Source organism: Achroia grisella, unplaced genomic scaffold (genome assembly GCF_030625045.1).
Source record: "Achroia grisella isolate CSIRO2021 unplaced genomic scaffold, CSIRO_AGI_Agris_v1 utg109, whole genome shotgun sequence".
Classification (NCBI taxonomy): Eukaryota; Metazoa; Arthropoda; class Insecta; order Lepidoptera; family Pyralidae; genus Achroia; species Achroia grisella.
In genome coordinates, this window is record NW_026712573.1 from 5,471,311 (window position 1) to 5,492,040 (window position 20,730).

At 32.3% G+C, this 20,730-nt stretch overlaps 1 protein-coding gene across 1 annotated transcript in view; it reads left to right on the forward strand.

The window, feature by feature from the left end:
* The window catches only part of LOC131845213 (uncharacterized), a 64,215-nt gene that overhangs the window by 13,005 nt on the left and 30,480 nt on the right, over nucleotides 1–20,730 (forward strand). The window contains exon 2 of the mRNA XM_059194260.1: nucleotides 15,147–15,191. The gene's annotated coding sequence lies outside the window, so the exon portion shown is untranslated. The remainder of the gene's footprint in view (nucleotides 1–15,146; nucleotides 15,192–20,730) is intronic.

The following is a 20,730-nucleotide window of genomic DNA, read 5'->3' on the forward strand; positions in this document are numbered from 1 at the left end:
TGCATGTAGTAAAAAACTGTTATTTCAATATAACAAACAGACACTCCAATTTTATTTATATGTATAAATTTATTATTTATTTCTATTATTAATTTCATTTATATATATAACAATTGTTGTGTTATGTTGGCAATAAATTAATTATCTATCTATCTTCTTGACGATTGAAACTCCTTACAAAAAACTTCATAGAAATTTACTGTTTGTAAATTAATTTATTTCAAAAATGTTTGCATTTACATAATAATAATACTTTGGGCGCCCAACGTATTTGTCATTGTTACTAGTCTAAAAAAAGAATAGACTTAATGGTTTTCACCTCGAAATACCACCCTAAAGAGTTGTATATTCCCAATAGTTACGACCAAACATGGCGATCGTTCGCACCTCAATATAACCCAACAGTTTAGTTGGATAACACTTAATGTAACGGTGATAGATCACGCGATGTTTTGTCTACATACCTAAATTGATTGGATATACAGTTTATTTTATTTTATTCGGAAAACTATGCCTATTTATAAACAGTAATAAATAAAATTAAATAGGAAAGACCACTTACAGGTACAAATATAGAAGAAATTGACAGTACTAGCACGAAAGAGGCATATGTGTCACATTTTTATTTCTGATTTATGTTTTCCGAATAAAATAAATATGTTAAACCATCTGATTCATAGTGGTAGCCTATAAGGTGTTATACATCATATGCTATAAGAAACAAAAACGTGGCACTGGAAAATAAGTAATGTAAAATGAAATTCTGAATAACATTTGTTTAAAAGAGCAACACGCAAGTTTCTTGCTCGTTCTTCTTATGATGAATCTGCATTCTGAATGAGTGATAGAATAAAAAAACATGACTGTTCAAGATTGCACATATTAAGTTTATTTCTACTTCTTTAGGACACTAGCTACTCGCCCCGGCTTCGCACGGGTGTACATGTATTATTCCTTCCTCTTGAATCACTCTATCTATAAAAAACCGTTACAAAATCCGTTGAGTAGTTTTAAAGATTTAAGCATACATACATAGGAACTAATAGGGATAGGGATACTAGGGATGTAATGATTAGCATCTGTTGCATGTATTGACTTGTAACATCATTTTTTGTCTTCGTTGTTTATTATAAGTCTAAGCTAACTTAAAATAATTTTGGAAAACATACAATATATAAAAATTAAAACCAACCAAAGGTCAGGCATAACGAGCCATTCTAAGTTTATACCTAAATTACTTAGTATTGGCAACTCTCCCATAACCAACTTTCCACTTTAGTATGTACACGCGATGCAATGTGTAGAAATTATGCTAAATATATTTTGCTGCATAACGTTTGTTTATATTCTGTGTCATTAATAGATATACGAATATATTTATATACTGTGCCTAATATATTTGTATATTGTATTCATATATTTGTATAAGCTATATTATTGTAAAGTTTAATTAAAATCCATTCGGTAGTATTTGCGTGAAATAGAAACAAACATCCATCCATCCGCACTCACAACCTTCCGAGTTTATAATATTAGTAATATTTTCTTTTCTTCTTTAGACAAAGTCAGACATAGGCTATCCATCATCATCATCAGGCTCATTCATCCCATTAGTTTAAGTTGTTTCTTTTTTTGTTATTTAGTATAGACACGATAAGATTGTCATCGTCAAATTTGAGGTACAAAAATCCAAAAAAAAAGAAAGAGAAAAATAATTGTCTAATAACCTGCTTATTGCACCCGATAACTAGCTTACTTGGTAATAATGTTTATTGCCAATAGATCTATGCACGTCGCAATGTCACAATTAGCACATGACAATAGCCCAAAACCCCAATAAAATAAAAAAAAATTGTTGTGTAGGCTCAGATTGCAGTGAAATTACAGGACACCTAATTCCTTTGGAATGACGGTATGAGTGGTATCGCGGGTGTCATATCATAAAATGATGTCAGTAGTGCTGTTTGTTTGTAGTGTACATTAATGAATTTATATGAAATACTTAATGCGCACTAAGTATGACCTACAACTTATATTTAAAGCCATCGACCGTGAACTTTTGCCGCAGTACTAACAATAACTGAAAATAATTCATGAAAAGTCAACAGCGCATAAATTATATTCGATGTCTTGTTGTTCGGGAACAGATATTCAACCCACTACTAAATGAAGAAGGTTTTCCTTCAACGGACTTATTTCATATTTCTTGGTAGAATTGCTAATTCTTTTTTTATTTATTTGAGTCAACAATTATAGTTATAACGTTAACCATAAATATTTATCTCCATATTTTATGATTCTTTTACAATTTTGACGATACATTTTAGGTAATCGATTTCTCACCTGAAAACTATTTTTTTTTAATATGAATATAGTATTTAAAAAAGTCCCCGTGAAAATTTACAAAATTAAGTTTAATTTATTAGAAGTCCATTCGCATTTCTATCAGGTCTGTATGATTGTTACTATTTTTGTTTGTATTGGTCTGGGTATTTTCTATGTATTTCTATTAGTAGTCTAGTACCCATCTTTGTTTAGCTTGGGAGTAGACTGCGCTAGGAGTATTCTTTGAACAATTCTCACGGCCATATCTGGTTTATTATTATCATTACTAATTAAGTAAAAAATGTGTCCTATCTGTTAGAATTGCCTGGACAATTCTCATAGCCCCATTTGGTTTATTATTACTGTAAAAAAATATCCTGTCCATCACTTGTAATTATTTAACAATGTAAGTGACGGAAGAACTCTTGCGCAATATGAACAGGCAGTGGCCTGTGCAAATTGCGCAAAAAGTCACATCCATGTTCACACGAGACGAGACGAGATGAGATGAGCACGCGCCGCATCCGCGATCAAAGGCCCGCCGCCCGCGCCGCTATAACTTCGGTGAATCTTCACCCTTTCACTTTCCCTGTACGTGATTCCATTGTGGCACGACACGAATTATCAAAATTGATACCTGTTCGATACTATAATTGTGTTGCCACTGTCCCTAATGGTTTTTTACATAATATGGTATTATTGATTTTCTTTTGTTAACACGTAATGAATTATTTACTACTAGCTGAGCCCGCGGTATTACCCGCGTTAAATGTCAATATAAAATATAGGCTATGTGTTATTCTGATGCATAAGCTATTGTAAAGTTTCATCAAAATTCGTTCAGTAGTTTTTACGTGAAAGAGTAACAAACACCCATACTTAAACTTTCGCTTTTATTATATTACTAAGATGTGAATAAATATCAATCATAGGCCACTTGATTCGATCATGTTTATATATTATCATATGTATACATCCACATGTGTACTATAAATATTATTGAAAATAGACGGGGAAAACAGTTAGGGCACTTGATGCGTACGACAAGATGAACTTATGTATGATATTATAGAAGAAAAGAGGGAAATAGGAAGACCAAGGCACAGCTACATCAAGCAGATCAAGGAAATAGTTCGAGTTGTGTCGTATTAACAACTAAAGAGATTGGTAGAAAATTTTGGTAAATGGCAAGAGCTCCACCGACAAGAGTGCGGCTCTTAAATCATGACATGTCAAATTTACCGACAGTTCGGAGTGGTTTTAAGCTAAGAAGAAATGACAAGAAAATCAGATATAATATAAAAGAAACAGTTAAATTAAGATTTCTTTTTTTTTATATAACTTTTGTATATTATTTTGCATGCCGTGTTCGCCTTTAAATGATTGTACAAGTAGACCACATAAACCATCACATGTAATTAAATTAATTCTATAATTGTAACAATTGTTGGTGATCTTAATAAAATTAAAAAAAAATATTAAAAAAATATTCAAATAACGTTGCACATATTTATAAAAATAAAGATTAATTTTTAAATTCAATTTAGGAAGAATAGTGTGGTTACCAGTGTATGCTGTTGCAATTTTGTCAAAAGGATTGTAGAAAAATGTCGTGATTAAATCGACGCCTCTGTTCAACCCCATCTAGAATAATAATAGCTATGCTGTATACATGTATACTGTGCATACACATATACATACACATATAGAAATACTGTACATGTCAGGAAATACCATTAAAGGTAAATGGACACGCGTAGAAGACATCTTCGAGAGGAGGCGCGGCGCGGCCTACAGCGACTCCCGCGCAGGCAGTTTTTGCCGCGGGCTCTTCGTAGAAATGAAAGCTGATGCGCCAACCTGTTGCATCCAGCTTGGACGCTTCCGCTCGACTTGTCTGCTATGATATTCAGCCTATATTTCACCGACTTCAAATACGAAGGCTTTTTAGTTCGACTGAATTTTTTTAGCATAGATAAATATGGTGATATAGAAATGATTTTGAACAGATTTTGCAGTCTTCACCAATTAATCGTCGCACTGTACAGAAATAAGAGATAATAAGTTTTAATCGGTTTTGATAATATTTATATGGGAATTTGAAAGGATGTCTTTTCGAGTGAAATAAATTTCAAAAAGATTTATAAATCTGAGTTGTGTGTTAATAAATATAACAAAAAAAAAAAGAATTAATAAACATTCTAGTTTTTATAAGTCGGTTAATTAAATATATATAATACGTGTTAATCTATGATCTATTTGTATTCCACTCCGTCCAGCCGTTTAAACGAGATTGAGCAACAAGTAAACATCTTTACATTTTATATATTAGTGATATTTCTTAATATTGAACCTTTAAGATGTTAGAAGAATTAAGATTATGTTGAGATTACAAAGGCCAAGGTTCTACAGAATGCTATCAATTAAATTATTTTTAACTAGCCGTTAACCCGCACCTTCAGCCACGTAGAATTTAACTCTTTTTTTAATAAAATAAATAACTATTTAAAATAATATAAATACTATTTTTAATTTAGAAATACTAAATTAAAAATAGTCTAAGTTACTCCTTATAAATATTAGCTATCTACATGTGAAAATCACGTCGAAATTTTTTTTATGTATGTAAAACTGAACTGCTATTAATTCTCTAAACTAAACCTATCATCCTCCATTGATCCCGCCAGTATAAACCGTTAACTCCACTGGATCCCCCATCCATTTTAAACGGGTACCGAATTACGACGACCTGAACCAAGGTTCGAAGCCCTAGCCGTGCCCTTAACCTAAAATATTTGTCAGGTAGGAGTTGGCCTGCTGCCGCACCATAAGTCCTTCTGCCGGTTTGGAGTGACATCTGCAGTTGCCCCATATAATACGGTGAAGCGGTAAAGGCCAGCTGCGGCCAACAGCATTAGAATAGATCAAAATAAAACGCGTGCACCATTCCATTATTTTTACATATTACCTATAAGCAAAGTCTCTGCCGCTGTTTGTTCGCTTATATCTTTTAAATTACGCAACGGAATTTAATGTAGTTTTCAGCAATAGATAGAGTGATTCAAGAGAAAAGTTTATATGTATAATACATGTTATAGTGCAGAACTAGCCGAGAGATACTAAGATTTGTAATGCATTCGTGGGAAGCCGGAATGGCTCGCTAGTAATCTATAAAAAAAACTTCAAAATGACACGCATAATTTTTAATCACTAAATATTAATAGCATAGGTAATGTTATTTTTGGAAAAGCCGCTATACTCGTTAAACCACTAGATAACAACATACCAAATACCTGATATATAGATAGTCCATTGACCCCGCCGTCTAGTATGAAAGTACCAATACTCCGACACGGCAAGCCCGCCATCGGCATCTAGCTTTCTTCTATATAAATATCAAAGTTTTATGTTTTACAAGTTTCTAATAAACATATATTTCCTCACTTCTAAGTACTTAACAGTTTGTAAGTTGTTATATAGTTACTAGCTGTCCCGACAAACGTTGTTTTGGCATATAAATTATTATCGCTATTAAAAAATAGGGATTGAGCGTAGAAGGAAGAAAATTTAAGGTTGTATGTATTGATTGCCCAATCATAAAAAAAAATCGATATAAAAATATGCATAAAAAATAGATAATGTATGATGTCCTAAGATATTATTATTATTTTTATATTCCTCGATGAGTCCTTAAAATATTTTTGATTACACTTTAAAACGGTAAATTTTAGTATAATAATCAACTCACTGTCGCTGTCTGTTCCTATGTATGCTTAAATCTTTAAAAGCACACCACGGATTTATATGCGGTTTTTTTATAGATAGAGTGATTCAAGAGGAACGTTTGTATATATAATATATGTACATACGTGCGAAGCCGAGGCGAGTAGCTAGTATTATTATAAAATTTTATTTTAAAATTTACATCAGTCAGTATGTATGCCAGAGTGTCAGCCACAATAAGTTATAGTGGAACATAATTGCAAACGTTACAATATAAAATGTTTAGAAAACCAATTAGTTATTACTGACTCAGTTTATAAAGCTATAAACTTCTACGAATATGCAGAAAGGGGCTAAAAGCAGTGCCGGTTTAAACTAACTCAGGGCCTGTAGCAGATTATTTTAAGGATAGCAATAGAGGGCTATTTCGATTGTAGTCTAATTTCTGACAGGCTGTAACAGGGCAAGTTAGTTTTTGTTATGACCCAGCAATCAGTGAAAGATGACACGTATATGTATGTAGTTATAATAATAACAATAATCTCCGCACAATTCACACAGCACCATCTAGACCCAAGCTAGCTAAAACTTGTGTTATGGGTACTAGACAACTGATACAAATACATAGAATATATGTTTTCGTAAATACATACATATTATACATAGAAAACAATCAGACCGATTCAAACAATCATGCTCATGGATACAATGTGCGTGCGAGGAATCGAACCCGCGACTATCGGAAGTAAGGCGGTGTGCTAAACCGCTAGATCACCGAGGCCGTCAAGTTATATTTATAAACATTGCGTTTATTTATTAAATAATATATGTATATAAGTCTACATGTATATATATTTTTAATTAGATTAAATGTATCTTTTTTTTTGTAGATAATTGTGATGATGCACTGTTCACATGAATCTCTGTTGCCCTATAGGTGGACTGAGAGAAAATGCCTCAAGGAGTTAAGTCTGTATGATATACATGTACACTTTGATTTGTATATTTGTGAATTTAAGGTTTTTATTAACTAGTTCTGTTTCTTCTTTGTTTTGTATGTATAATAGATAGGCAAGAGCGCGGGGCTACTTATCGCGCGGGGCCTCTTATCGCGCGGGGCCCCTTATTGCTTGGGGCCCATTACATTTGCTACTCTTGCTACTAGAATAACCCGGTTCTGACCAAACACTTAAGTTTCTTCAGTTATTACCTACACTCGTTAGTTTATTACAGTCATCGAATGGCCAATGGTCGTAAATAGATGGCAAATGACTATGGAAATCTATTACAAAAGTTATAGAGGCATAAAGGTTACAATCGGTTAGGTACTATCAAATCAAATTCTCTAATGAAGACAGGGTTGCCAATTTGAGAATAGATTAAGAAAAAACTAATTGAAGTTCCTAAGTCCTGCTAAACGACTACACCCATTTGGATGAATTTTGTGGCTTTGTTTCAATGACTTCCAAGATGGTTTGAACCCCGTAGATTCATAATCATCATCATATATGATACGATACGGTATACCCTGGTTGAACACCAGTGGATTATTATAAGGTGAACACGAAATCAGGCTAATTATATCATCATGGTGAGTTCACCAGAAATAAATTACGATGGTTTCTAGGAGTTGCCGCGTGGAGGTCGACCTGGCACTACACATCTCGGTACATTAGTAGCAATAAGCCATTAGTCCATTACTAACAATCCCCCTTCCTGAAATCAATGTCAAAAAATTAAAATTATTAATTAGTTACAAAGTAGCGATAACTATTTCTGACAACCTTGTAAGTATGAACGGTAATGGCTTGGCGATTTTTTTAACAGCCTCTCATTAAGTTCCTCAAGTGAACTTTCAATGTGAAAGTAATCGATAATTGTGATGTTATGTAAAACGTCTTATACAATTTAGTAAGGATACATTGCGACTGGTTTGGACACAAGTCACTACAACTTTTTTTGTAGGAACTGGTTTAGTGAACTGTTTTTTTAACGACAGCGTTAATTATGTTAGTAAGTTTTACAGGTTATGTATACACCCTGTTTATTTTTTTTTCATCGGGCTGGAATGTGGTAACTGTAACTATACTGTTTTGATTGTTTTATGTAATTGCAATAACAAACAAGTTAGCACACACATCAGGTGTTTCTTACTCCATAGAACACTGGTTCATATTCGACTCGTAGGACCAAAACCTATTTATAAACCATACTTTCAATAGGTAGCTGGCTCATCTCCGGCTCGAAGGACCAAAAACTAAATAAAAAGTATAATTCAAAATTTTTAATTGTAGGCATAAATAAAAACTCCATGATAGTATTTTCACGCCTCTATAATAATACTTTTATTTGTAAAACAAATGAAAGTTACGCAAACGTTCCAAATTCAAAATACGAAAGAGATTTTATGTACATATGTACTTGAACAGTATTACAGACAGTCACATAATCCCCGTGATTACTTATGCGTTGCCATTCCAGAGAACTAATACCCTGTTATTTCACTGCTACATATATTTTCATACCTTTAATTCGAAATACTATATAAGTAAAATAGATGAGAAACACAAAAATCCGTAATGAAAGATGTGTACTTCGGTAATAATGTTCGCTAACGCAAATTAAATATTCTCCTTTTGGTAGTCGCTTCAAAAATAACATTTGAAGCAATTCGCCACGCATAATTACTGTAACATGATTATAACATAGACAACAGCATAGTGTAATATTACATAATGATTGTTGAGATGTTTTATTTTAGCACGCTTTTTGTTTCAATTAATTTTTAATAGTAAGATGTAGAGTTTGTCACCATATTGACGGCCTCGGTGGTCTAGCGGTTTAGCATACTGCTTTCCGATAGTCGCAGGTTCGATTCCTTGCACGGTGCAAATATTTGTATTAATGAGTAATGATTATTTGTATCGGTTAGAGTATGTGTGATTATATGTATTTACAATAAAAATTATCTAAGTATTTATATCAATTGTCCTAATGTAAGCAGAGCTTGTGTTACCCATAACACAAGCTCTGCGTAGATTAGAACTAGATGACTCGATGTGAATTGTCCAGGGTTATTATTATATTTAGTTTATTTTGGACGTTACAAAACATAGATGTTGATAATAATATATTAGTAGTATATAATAATATTGCCAATTTACAAAACCCTACCATGTCAAGTCTATCAAATCCTATGGCTTCCCACGGGTGTACATGTATTATACCTAAAAACGAAGAAGAAGAATCTTCAATCGGTCCAGTAGTTTAAAAGATCCAAGCGGAAGCGACTTCATTTTATACTATGTAAAGATTTATTAATATGTATATTTATAGACATATATATTTATATTTATTACATGAGGCACCTATCTTTATTTATTTTTACTTTCTTTGTTTATATTCTATTTTAATTATTTTCTGTACGGTCCAATAAATAATATACATATAGAAAGGGATTGTTAGTAATGGGAACTAGCAATATACCACGTTAGGTCGACCTCCACGCGGTTCCTCCTGGAAACCATCGTGATAAATTCCTAGTGAAGTTGTCACGATGGGCTAACTGACCTGACGTCATGCTCACTTTATTATCCTCCACTGGTGCCCCTCCAGCGTAAACCGTTAGCGCAGGCGGGTGCACCATTTCATTACTATCCCGAAAAAAACATAAATAAATAAATTACCATTATTGGGTATTCGACTCTCCATTTTCGAAAAGGAATACGAAATGATGTAGTGAAAGAGGGAACTGCCTAATTTGTAATCAGTAAGATGTAAGTCAAGTAAGTTTTAGGCTAATTGCAACCGCATACCTGCACTCATTGCATACAGTTAGTAACTGTCTACCTGCTTACATGAATATAAATACATACAGAAAGGATCTGAATTAAGTATTAAATCCGTTGTATTAGCAGGTTGACTGGGAGAAATCCCTCTTTTGGGAGATGTCCGTCATTGTACCCATTTATTTTATAAGTCAATTGTCTCTTTTCATACATAATCTGTACAATAAACTAAACTCTGCGTTCTTACTAATTATTATTTAGACTTATAGATTCAGCTGCGTGGGTACTTCTGTCACACTTTTTTTTAATGGTTGATAATGGAAGGGTGCGTCCGCCTGCGCTAACGGTTTATGTTGACGGGGCACCAGTGGAGGATGATAAGATGAGCATGAAATCAGGTCACCATCGTAACAAATTTACCAGAAACTTATCAGGATGATTTCCAGGGGAAACCATGTTATAATAATAGAAATATAGTTATTCTTTATTTAAATAAACTTAATATAAGTACTATTGAATACCCATACAATAAATACCTACTACTGTAAGTAATAATAACAATATGCAGAACGATTCACATAGCTCTATCTAGTCCCAAGTTAAGCAGAACTGGTGTTATAAGTACTTGACAACTCATATAAATACTTAAATGCATTATTTTGTAACTACCTACATAATACACATAAGAAATAACCGGACAAATAGATTATTTCATACTTATGAATACAAATATTTGTACTGTGCGGGGAATTTAACCCGCGATCATCAAAAATAAAGTGTGCTAAACCACGAGACCATCGAGGTAGGTATGTAATTCTCCAATTACAATGAACTTTATTGCATTAAGTTCAGAAAAATACACGTTAACAAAACCATGTTACCGCCTTTCGTTTTCGTCCGAAATCACTGCGGCTGGTGCAACGCGGAACACTAATTAACTAATATCTGGAGCAAACGATGAGAACGCCGACTGTCGAGATAAATTAATTCGTTACATGCCATATTATAATTTTAAAAACATACTGACCAATTACAATGTGGTCTAGTGGTTTAGCACACCGCTTTACTTCCGATGATCATGGATTCGAGTCCACGCTTGGTACAAACATTTGTATTCATGAGTATGGTTATTGAATCGCTCTGGGTGTTTTCAATATATATTATGTATCTATTTATAAAAAAATGAATTTTTGTAATGATGATAATGGAACGGTGCATCCGCCTACGCTAGGGGTTTACGCTGGTGGAGCACCAGTGGAGAATGATAAAATGAACATGAGGTAAGGTCAGTCAGCCCATCGTGAAAAATTCACTAGGAATTTATCACGTTGTTATTGTTGTTATTTTACACTATATGGACAAGAATATAGAGCTATAACTTTTACGTAATATATAGCTTTTCACTCGGGTTCTGAAGATCGTAGCGTGATGTTAAATAACCTATAACATTTCAAGTCTCTTAAATAAATAAACATTTTTATCCTAATTCTACTGGTAACTTTCAAGAAAAGATTCCCAACCAATTAGCAATTATTTTATTTATTCATACGTTAACTTATTGTTTAATAATTTATTATTTAATTTTATTATAAGTACCAATTTATTTATAAATAGAACTACACAAAATGGCTCGTAAAAAATGCTGTTACTCTTTGGGAGAATTGACTTAAATTTTAATCTTCTGTATTTGTTAATCATTAAGAATCGTAATTCGCATGCCTCCTGAATATGACGTGAACATTTGTACCTGAACACTTGTAAGATCTATACTGTAAATATTCAAGCAAATAAATTAACTGTCTATCTATCTAAATACATAATATTATAAAGAACTCAAAATATAGTGGATATTAAAATCCCCTGCTTGTATAAACACTACTAAAAGACACAATATCTACCATTTTACAATCACGACTCGCCTTTCCAAACATTGCGAAAGAGTTCCGTGCAAATGCAATTATAAACACGAAGTTTTAAAGACAATTGCTATTAATTACGTATGTAGCCACTTACTCATAAATACCGGAATTATAAGTATCATTGTAATCGTACAACTGAAGATTTTCATATGAAATCCTTCCCCATTTTGACAAAATTATGAACTCAAATAAATCGTATGGACTGGAACACTTAAAAATTCGAATAAGATGATGTTGCTTCTACATAAAATAATGGGATAAAGGCAATGATGCTGATAATAATAATGATAGTTATAACTTACTATTCCTCCTTTTAAAACTTGCTTGAAAAGAATACACTCGTCACGAGTATATGCGTGCAATGTTTTGCGGGTTAATTTTTAGAAGGATCTAATTGTCTCTCACGTATAGTAAATAACAATTAGATCCTAATGTAAATTATTACAATTAGTAATTATTATACAAACTGTATGTAGAATAATACTAAAGAGTTGTACCCTGTCAGGTTGACCTTCACACAGTTTCCCCTGGAAATCAATGGGATAAATTCCTCATGAAATTACCACGGTGGGCTAACTGACCTGACCTCATGGTTATCTTATTATCTCTGGTGCCCCGCCAGCGTAAACAGTTAGCACAGACAAGTACACCATTCCATTATTATCCATTGAGAAAAAATAGTAGAGGGTTGAAATAACAGTACCGTTAGTATTTTAGCGCAAGAGGGTGTTTACCTTTAAATAACATTATTACGTCGAGCCAAGTAGTTCAGTTATTAGCGGTGCGTAGAATTTATATAAATTGAGGTACTTACGTCATCTATTTCTATCTGTGTCTGTGGTTGGCATGGTGATTATTGTGGTTAAGAGTTAGCAATTACATCGCATATGTAACATACGTGTGTATTCAGTATTCACAGACGCAAGAGATGCGCATTGTGTATGTTACGTAGAAACTGCTGCAATTCTAAACCCCAATAGTAATTAAATTATAATTATATAGGTACTGTTTTAAATTTGATTCGGTTATTATATATATTCCTAGATGAATAACGAGCGAGTTTCAATATCAGCAACAAATGATGATGAATTTCAGCCACACTCTTAAGAAGCGACAACTTTTTTGATCGAATTCCAACGATCATTTCTTATTATTCAAATTATTTTTTACTTACTTATACACCTACATTATGACAAACCTTGTTGTCAAAATTAGCTTTTATAATAAGGGTAGCTTACTGTATACCTATAATCATCATCTGCTTCTTTCTTAAGTCGTTCATTTGGGATTGACGTAATTTGATTTTCTCTTCCATTCATCCCTGTGCGCAGTCATTTCGTTATTTACTTCCTTTCTTGCCATATCATCTTTCACACAGTTTATCCATCGTCTTTTTGGTCTTCTTCTGCCCTATAAAGCACTTTTATATTTGTAGTTATTAAAATAAATATTCAAAAGGAAGAGAAAGATTTATACTGAAGAGGGTCGGGATCACCATAACTACATAAAGTAACATAAGTATATTCGTACGTAATACATCAGACAGGTCGTGTGGTCACGACGACTGCTTGCGAGATTGATAGGACCCCATCCTACAGTGTGGTTACATAGTACAGGAAATGTATTGAAGTGCATCGTTACTCATACATACAACATGAAAGTATAATAATCAAGAATATATGAATTCTCAGAATAGGTACCAACATCATAAACCTATCAGCATACGATTTCTAGGAAATCCGTTGTCGTTCTAAATTATCTAATGCTATGTGTGGATTTTTTTGCAAGAATTATCGGTGATTAGTGTAAACGTTGATTAAACTTGGGAATATTTTGTATATATGTATGCAAGATATTGATTTATTTCTCTAAAAAGTGATGTATATAACCCTAACACTAGACTCAAATATAAACTTGCAGACAGCAGGATATGAGCATTAAATTCTATAATACAACACCAAAAGATATCAAGGTACAAGGATACGGTCGAGTCCCAAACAGTTACAGACTCTATTCTTTTACAGAGTAATATGCATTATTTTATAAATATTTTTTAAATAAATTGTATTAATTTAACGGTAAATTTTTTTACCGTTGAATGAATACAATTTATACTACTAAAATTACTCTTTAGAAGAGTAGAGTCTGTAACTGTTTGGCAGTCGACCTTGTATTAATTCTTCAGACAAGGGATTTTCGATATTTGGAATATGTTAGACACTATTTGAATGCTACGTTATTTTTTTATAGACGAAAAGTCAATACAAACAAATAGTAATAATGACATTAAAAATATACTTGAGTTTTTATTAACTGAAGTGGCCAAGCCGAATTGGACATTTTTTACGTAGAGATTTTTGCTTTTTATCTATACGAAGTAAAGAGCGAAAGATATGAGAACGAAATAGCGTAGTTTGCTCTTCCAGGAACTACAAAAGCCTACTAGACAGGCAACATTTTTTACGCCAATATGTCTTTTTGTTTTTAGCAGGATTCTTACGTTTTATCTTAACGAATCGAAGAGCGAAAGATTTGCTAACGAAATCTCGTAGTACATCTTTCACGAACTGCACAAACCTATTAAATCGGCTAATTAATATCTTAAAAATAACAGGTACATTGTCACTATGATTTTTAACGGTTATTATTATTAATTACTATGCATATTCCAAGTACGATTAATTGCGTATATTCGGAGTTCACTTTCACTGCTAACGGATGAGTGCGAGCCATAACAGATCACTTACTTCCGTTGTTTGTATACTGTTATACCATTATGTAACGAGAGTAACGATACAATAAACGATTTGTTTTCAATATACCAGTTTATCTACTTATCGGTTATTTTGTGTGGGAAAGATAGTATAAGAATTGGTTTTTATTAGATGATTCATTTTGATTGGCGACTTTTGCAATATATTATTTGGTTTGATTATTATAATGTGGAAATCCCTAGTTCATAATTATAATAATAACAACCTAGGACAATGCATGCAAATGGACATGCCATCTAGTTCCAAGTTGCAAAGTAAGCTGAGGTTTTACTATGGTTAGTAAACGATAAATATTTTAAACACTTTTTTTGTAAATAAATGAATAATGTGCATAGAAAGCACCCAGATTAATCAATTGTTTGTATTGTGGAGAAATCGAACCAGTGACTACCGGGAGTAAAACGGTGTGCTAAAACGCTAGACTACCAAGGCCGTCAATTATTTAATACATGAATAAAAAATATTTATTGCCAAAAGAATAGATGAGGAATTCTCGCTATGATTCCGTTAAATCTTTCTTATATAAGTCGGTAGTTGGTACAATACTATAAGTAGATATACAATTAATTACCTACCTATATTTTAATATTAATGATGTTCTATTTATATTGTTTCAGGTGAGACACTGACGAATATATTGCCTGTTTTTTATACCATTAAAAGTAAGTACCTAATTACCTCATAAATAAATAACCTTAAATATACCGACACTTATGTAGACCTAAACGAATGAATATAAACATTTGTATTGTGCAGGAATAGAAACCATAACCACCGGAAAGTAAGGCAGTAGGTATGCTAAACCGCTAGACCACCGAGGTCTCAATTTATAACCTAGTACAAGACTACTTCCGCATGGAATTTAACTTTTTCTTAAAATAAATGAAATTTCTATATATAGACATAGGTCTAAGAATCGGCTACTCAATAGTGAATATGCATATAAAATTTCATAAAAATCGGTTAAGCCGTTTCGGAGGAGTATGGTAACTGACATTGTGACATGAATTTTATATATTAGAGGACACTACAAACTCTCAAAGAAACTACACGTAAATCACAAAAATACACGTAAATCACGTCCTATCAGTGCCTATTCTTTCTGTAATATATAGAGTTTTAGTGCTACAAACTTTGCTAATTACAACTATTCTACACAAAACTTAGTTTTATAGTTGCTGTAAAGGAGCATTCATAAATTACGTCACACCATTAGCGGGGAGGGGAGCGACAAAGTGTGATGTCGTATAACAAGGGGGTAAAGGACTTATATTATATAAAAAGGAGTCCCACCGCTGGGAGGTCTTAGATTGTGTGGCGTCACTTTTCAAAAGGGAGGAGGTGTCACACACTTCATATAATAAGGAGCCCCACCGTTGGGTCTTAGATCGTGTGACGTCACTTTTCAAATTTAGACGCTGAAGATGTTATGTAATCACGCTGTGAGAAGTAAATATTACTGAAGTTGTTGTGATATAATTTATGGATCGCTTCTTATTTATTATCATCCTTTAAAAACAAAACACTATGACTAATAAGAGCCGAGCTACACTGAAAAATGTTGCATAAACGGGGACAATGTGTATCAATCGTCAAAATCGAAATTAGTTAGTATCTAACAGTTTCGGACCACCAAATGTTTTATCTATACAGTTCGGCTAAGTACTTCAGTTGTGATGTCCCAAAGTACCGCCTAATTGGTCTTATTCTTTTCTAACCATCTAGAGTACACTATTGAAATATCCACACATTTCATCGAAATTGATCCAACCGTCTAAAACGAGTTAGGTGTCAAACATATGATCATATAATAAATATAAGACAAGTCATCGATATACTATATTAGATGGATGTCGTAAAGTGTGCAATTGCGTTCCAATCACTTGATATCTGGCTCGGAGTTGCCTTACAAATTCATTGTCTTAATTGCATGTAAGGATACAGATGAAATATTGGATATGTGGATACTAAAGTGATTATACTGTATGTAGATTATTTAATAAATAACGTCATGAGTTTGTAAAAATGAAATGCAATTAATCTGTATTAATCTGTGTTTTATCTATGACCTGTGTCATAGATAAAAATAATAAACAAAACATTACACAATAATAAGTTCTGTAGCGTTGACTACATTCATCGATCATGGTTTCGTTTGGACCACAGATGATTAAATAATATTAATAATATAGATGTGGTGGAAATTAAATTACATATAAAAAAAACAATTTTCAATCTAATTTAATCTAATCTATTTTAATTTGAAATTGGAATATTAATTGAGATCGTTTTTTTTTCTATAAAATGTTATTACCTACACTGGACACAATAGGTTAATATATTATTTTAACAGTAGATTTCTAAACAGTCTCAAACAGTAATCAAGAAATTTACTTAAAATTGGAGGTATACAGATCAAGCAATATTTATATTTATTCTAACTTAAATCCTGCGAAAGAGTACTTGAAGACATTTATTTATTTTACTACCCAAATTTTTGGTAGAAGTCTTCTCTCAAATATTGAATTATAAACTATTTCTACCAAAATTTTCAGATACAGCATTCGTAGCACGAATCAATTATTTTATACATTACAATATCATATTATTATTTTCCTAATGACAAAAGCCACAACCAATTATTGTTATTGTACCATAATTACGGTTCAAAAAATCAATTCTCCATACACATTATTTCGAAGCACTTCAAGTCACGAGTGATGCGTACATTACATACGATTATCATTCGCTTACACGCAGGATTATTACGAAATCAACTATTCGATTGTCGATTCGATTATTCCCAATCGTGTGCGTGATTCTTTCATCCGTACGTTATCAGCACGTTCTTTTACAATCGATATAAATAATTATTTCGATAACGATTTTCAAACGTACTAAACTAATAATATATTTTTAACAGTTTTTTAGTCGATTGTTTTATAATCGAACTGGTTTACTCGTCTATTTTTTTTGTAAATAAAATTTATTACCTACCTCTACTAATAGAAACAATTATTTCAGTAGTCGAAAAACCTACTTATTGTAAAATGGTAATTATCACATATAGACATGAAAAACCATACCTTCTAACGTAGTAGGTATGTATACTATATATCAACAGAACTGCCCCCTAAAATTTCAAAATATGCTAAATATATGGTTTATATAAGTATATGCAGCCGTAATACATTCCAGATAAGCGTTCTTTCGCTGTAATATAAAATGGCCCTGTTTTTGTTACGGCTTCATTATATAATGTGGCTAATTCTACAAATTTGCTGCGACATCTATTTACCATTGATCAATGCAATTTCATGGAACACAGGTAATCATTTTTACATTAAACCGTACATTCATATGCAATACATTGAGTAAGATACAGATAGGTAACTTAGTGTAATTTGTATTTTACATAAGACGTTGCTAAGAAACCAGCGCATATGTCTCTATCTATACAATTATATTCACACTTTCATTTTTCGTAATTCGAGACAATAATGTGAGGTTCTATTGAAATTTTTATATAAAAGTCTTGTCCTGACCGACTTACTGGTCTATCAAAGCATAGGCCCGAGTCATTTAGAACAAAACATTTTTTATGAAACTGTGCAATGTGCATCCAACATTTTATAGAAATACGTTTCATCACTACCCACAGATGATTACAAGGACCAATGCGTATATTATTATTTTAATAAGAACAGTGGCGACTGTTAGTGATTATTTGCTCAGTGCTAAAAACATTCAAGATTGAAACCGCTGCCATTTTGATTGTGGCTTTATAATTCAGTCAGGCAAAGACCATAAGTCATACTGCCTAATCATGAGTTAACATTCTGAATTTATGTTCCTTTTATAAGAATTTACAAAAAATAATAATATTGTTTTATTAACCCGAATTTAAAATTCATTTTGTCTTATGCAATGTCTCCTCTCTCAAAATTATCTATTACAAATTAATGGTTTTGACATCACATTCCCTAAATCGCCGTTACCTACTGAAAATATACCTACATAAAAACATTATACAGAATTTTATATCCTTTTTGTCTAATAATAACGTATATAAAGAACTTTTTTATCCTGTCAATCCAGTCAAAAATCAGTTAATAGAATTATAAAATTTAATATAATTAAATTTCATCCAAACATAAACATTGGTTTACTCAAATAGAATAATCATATAAAATAATTAAAATTTTAATCGTACATTGTTCTCTGTTAGCTAATTCTAAATTTAAATTTGAATATAATTTCTTAATTATGTTATCGTACTTAGAAGAAGGAAATTAATAACGGAGCCCAGAACCTTTCAAATAAAAATCTTCAGAATGTTCAAGTTGATAGACATGCAATTAGAGTGTGCCCATAAATTCACATTAAATCGACTCCGATCCATCTAGCATGGTTCAAATTTAATTGAATACTAGCAACAAAGTAACGGAAGACTGTACCTAAGTACATATGGCCTTTAATCGTGACTACAATTCTGTTCGTTTGCTCTCTTATTCTAGAATCTATAATTTATGGATCTTTGAATACATTAGAAGCAAAATATTACTGTCAAATTCCATAGACTATTTTACAATATATTGCAAATGTGTGTATGATTACCATGATGAAAATGAATTTTTGATATGAATTAAAAAGTCAATATATATAAATATAAGTACCCCTTCACGACTGTTGACCCAAATGGTGCAGGCAGAAGTATTAAGAATTATCGATATCATGGTGAATACTACAACTTGTCTTGCCCACATTTAGCTGGTTATATTTGTAACCAACATAGCAGAAGGCCTCTTGCTGTCTCTCAGATAAATTTCGATTCGGTATTTAATTTTGGTGTTTTCACCTGAGATTTAGTCATAAATATAAATTAACAATGATATATACAATATTTCTTTCTTTGATTATGGAATGGTGCAGCTGCTAATTGTTTACGCTGGCAGGGCACCAGTTAGTCCATCTTGACAAATTCCAGGAACTTATCACGATGGTTTCCAGGGGGAATCGCGTGAAGGTCAACCGGACATGGTACATTGCTAGCAATGGAATCACATTACTAATAATCTCATTTCCCCCTATACGTATATTCTAAGAATTAATTGACTGCCAATCAACTTTTTTATAAGCTGTTTCTTTGGAAGGGTGAGATAAAGCAGTGAAATTTCAGGGCAAGAGGCATGCTATCTTAGTCCTCCGAAATTTAAACGCTTAAATACTATCACATAAGTCCGTAATACTGTTCATGTTTATAGACACTTACCACTTACCATCAAATGGTCCTAAACTTGTTTGCCATTTCAATAACATAAAAACCATTGACATATTGAATTATGTTTCAATTGGTCGTTAATTTAATTGTTATGTCAGAAATCTCTAGATTCTGTTTGTAGGAACAATTCTCACGCGCCGCCATCTTGACGATGCTGCACTGCAATTAGATAATTTTGTTTTAGAAAACAGTCTCACACTTTCTTCAAATTAATTATATTCATGTGAGCACTCGTCGACATTAACATTGTTCTAGTTTTAATAATCTTTTAGGTATACGTAGGGAATTATTATAAGTACATAAGTACCGTATTAACCTTCTCTCTTGTTTAATGTTTATAACCTCAATACCTGTTATAATACGAGAAATGACAAGTTCAAATAGTACAGTGGCACTAGCTGATGCCGTTGATTACGTCTGGATGAAATTAATATTTCGAGTTTTCTATTTTTTTTTTATCTCTAATATATTCTCGTGGCACAGTGTTTGTAATAAAACTTCTTCGAAAGTTCAAAATAAATTAACCGCTTCTTATGAAATTTTATGTGCATATCCATATTTAAAGGTCTGAGAATATAACGTATACATATATTTGATACCCCTAAGTGATAAGGGTTGTGCACCCCAATTTTTTTTTAATTGACAAAATATTTTTTTTTTCAATTTTTTGGCATTTGTCCGGTTAGCTAATAATATATAATATTTCACTATCTAAACAAATTGACGATTTATTTTCCCTACTAAAGTATGGTACGTAAAGATATATCCTACTTTAGTACGTAAGGACATAAATACGTTAGGGAAGGTCCTGATTCTATGCTAAGTTAAGATGTCTGTGGTAAGTTACTGGTTAAAAGATAATTGGTTCCTAAGGCACAAGCCTTCAGTTTACTGCAGGGATTGTGAACCCATCTTATCTG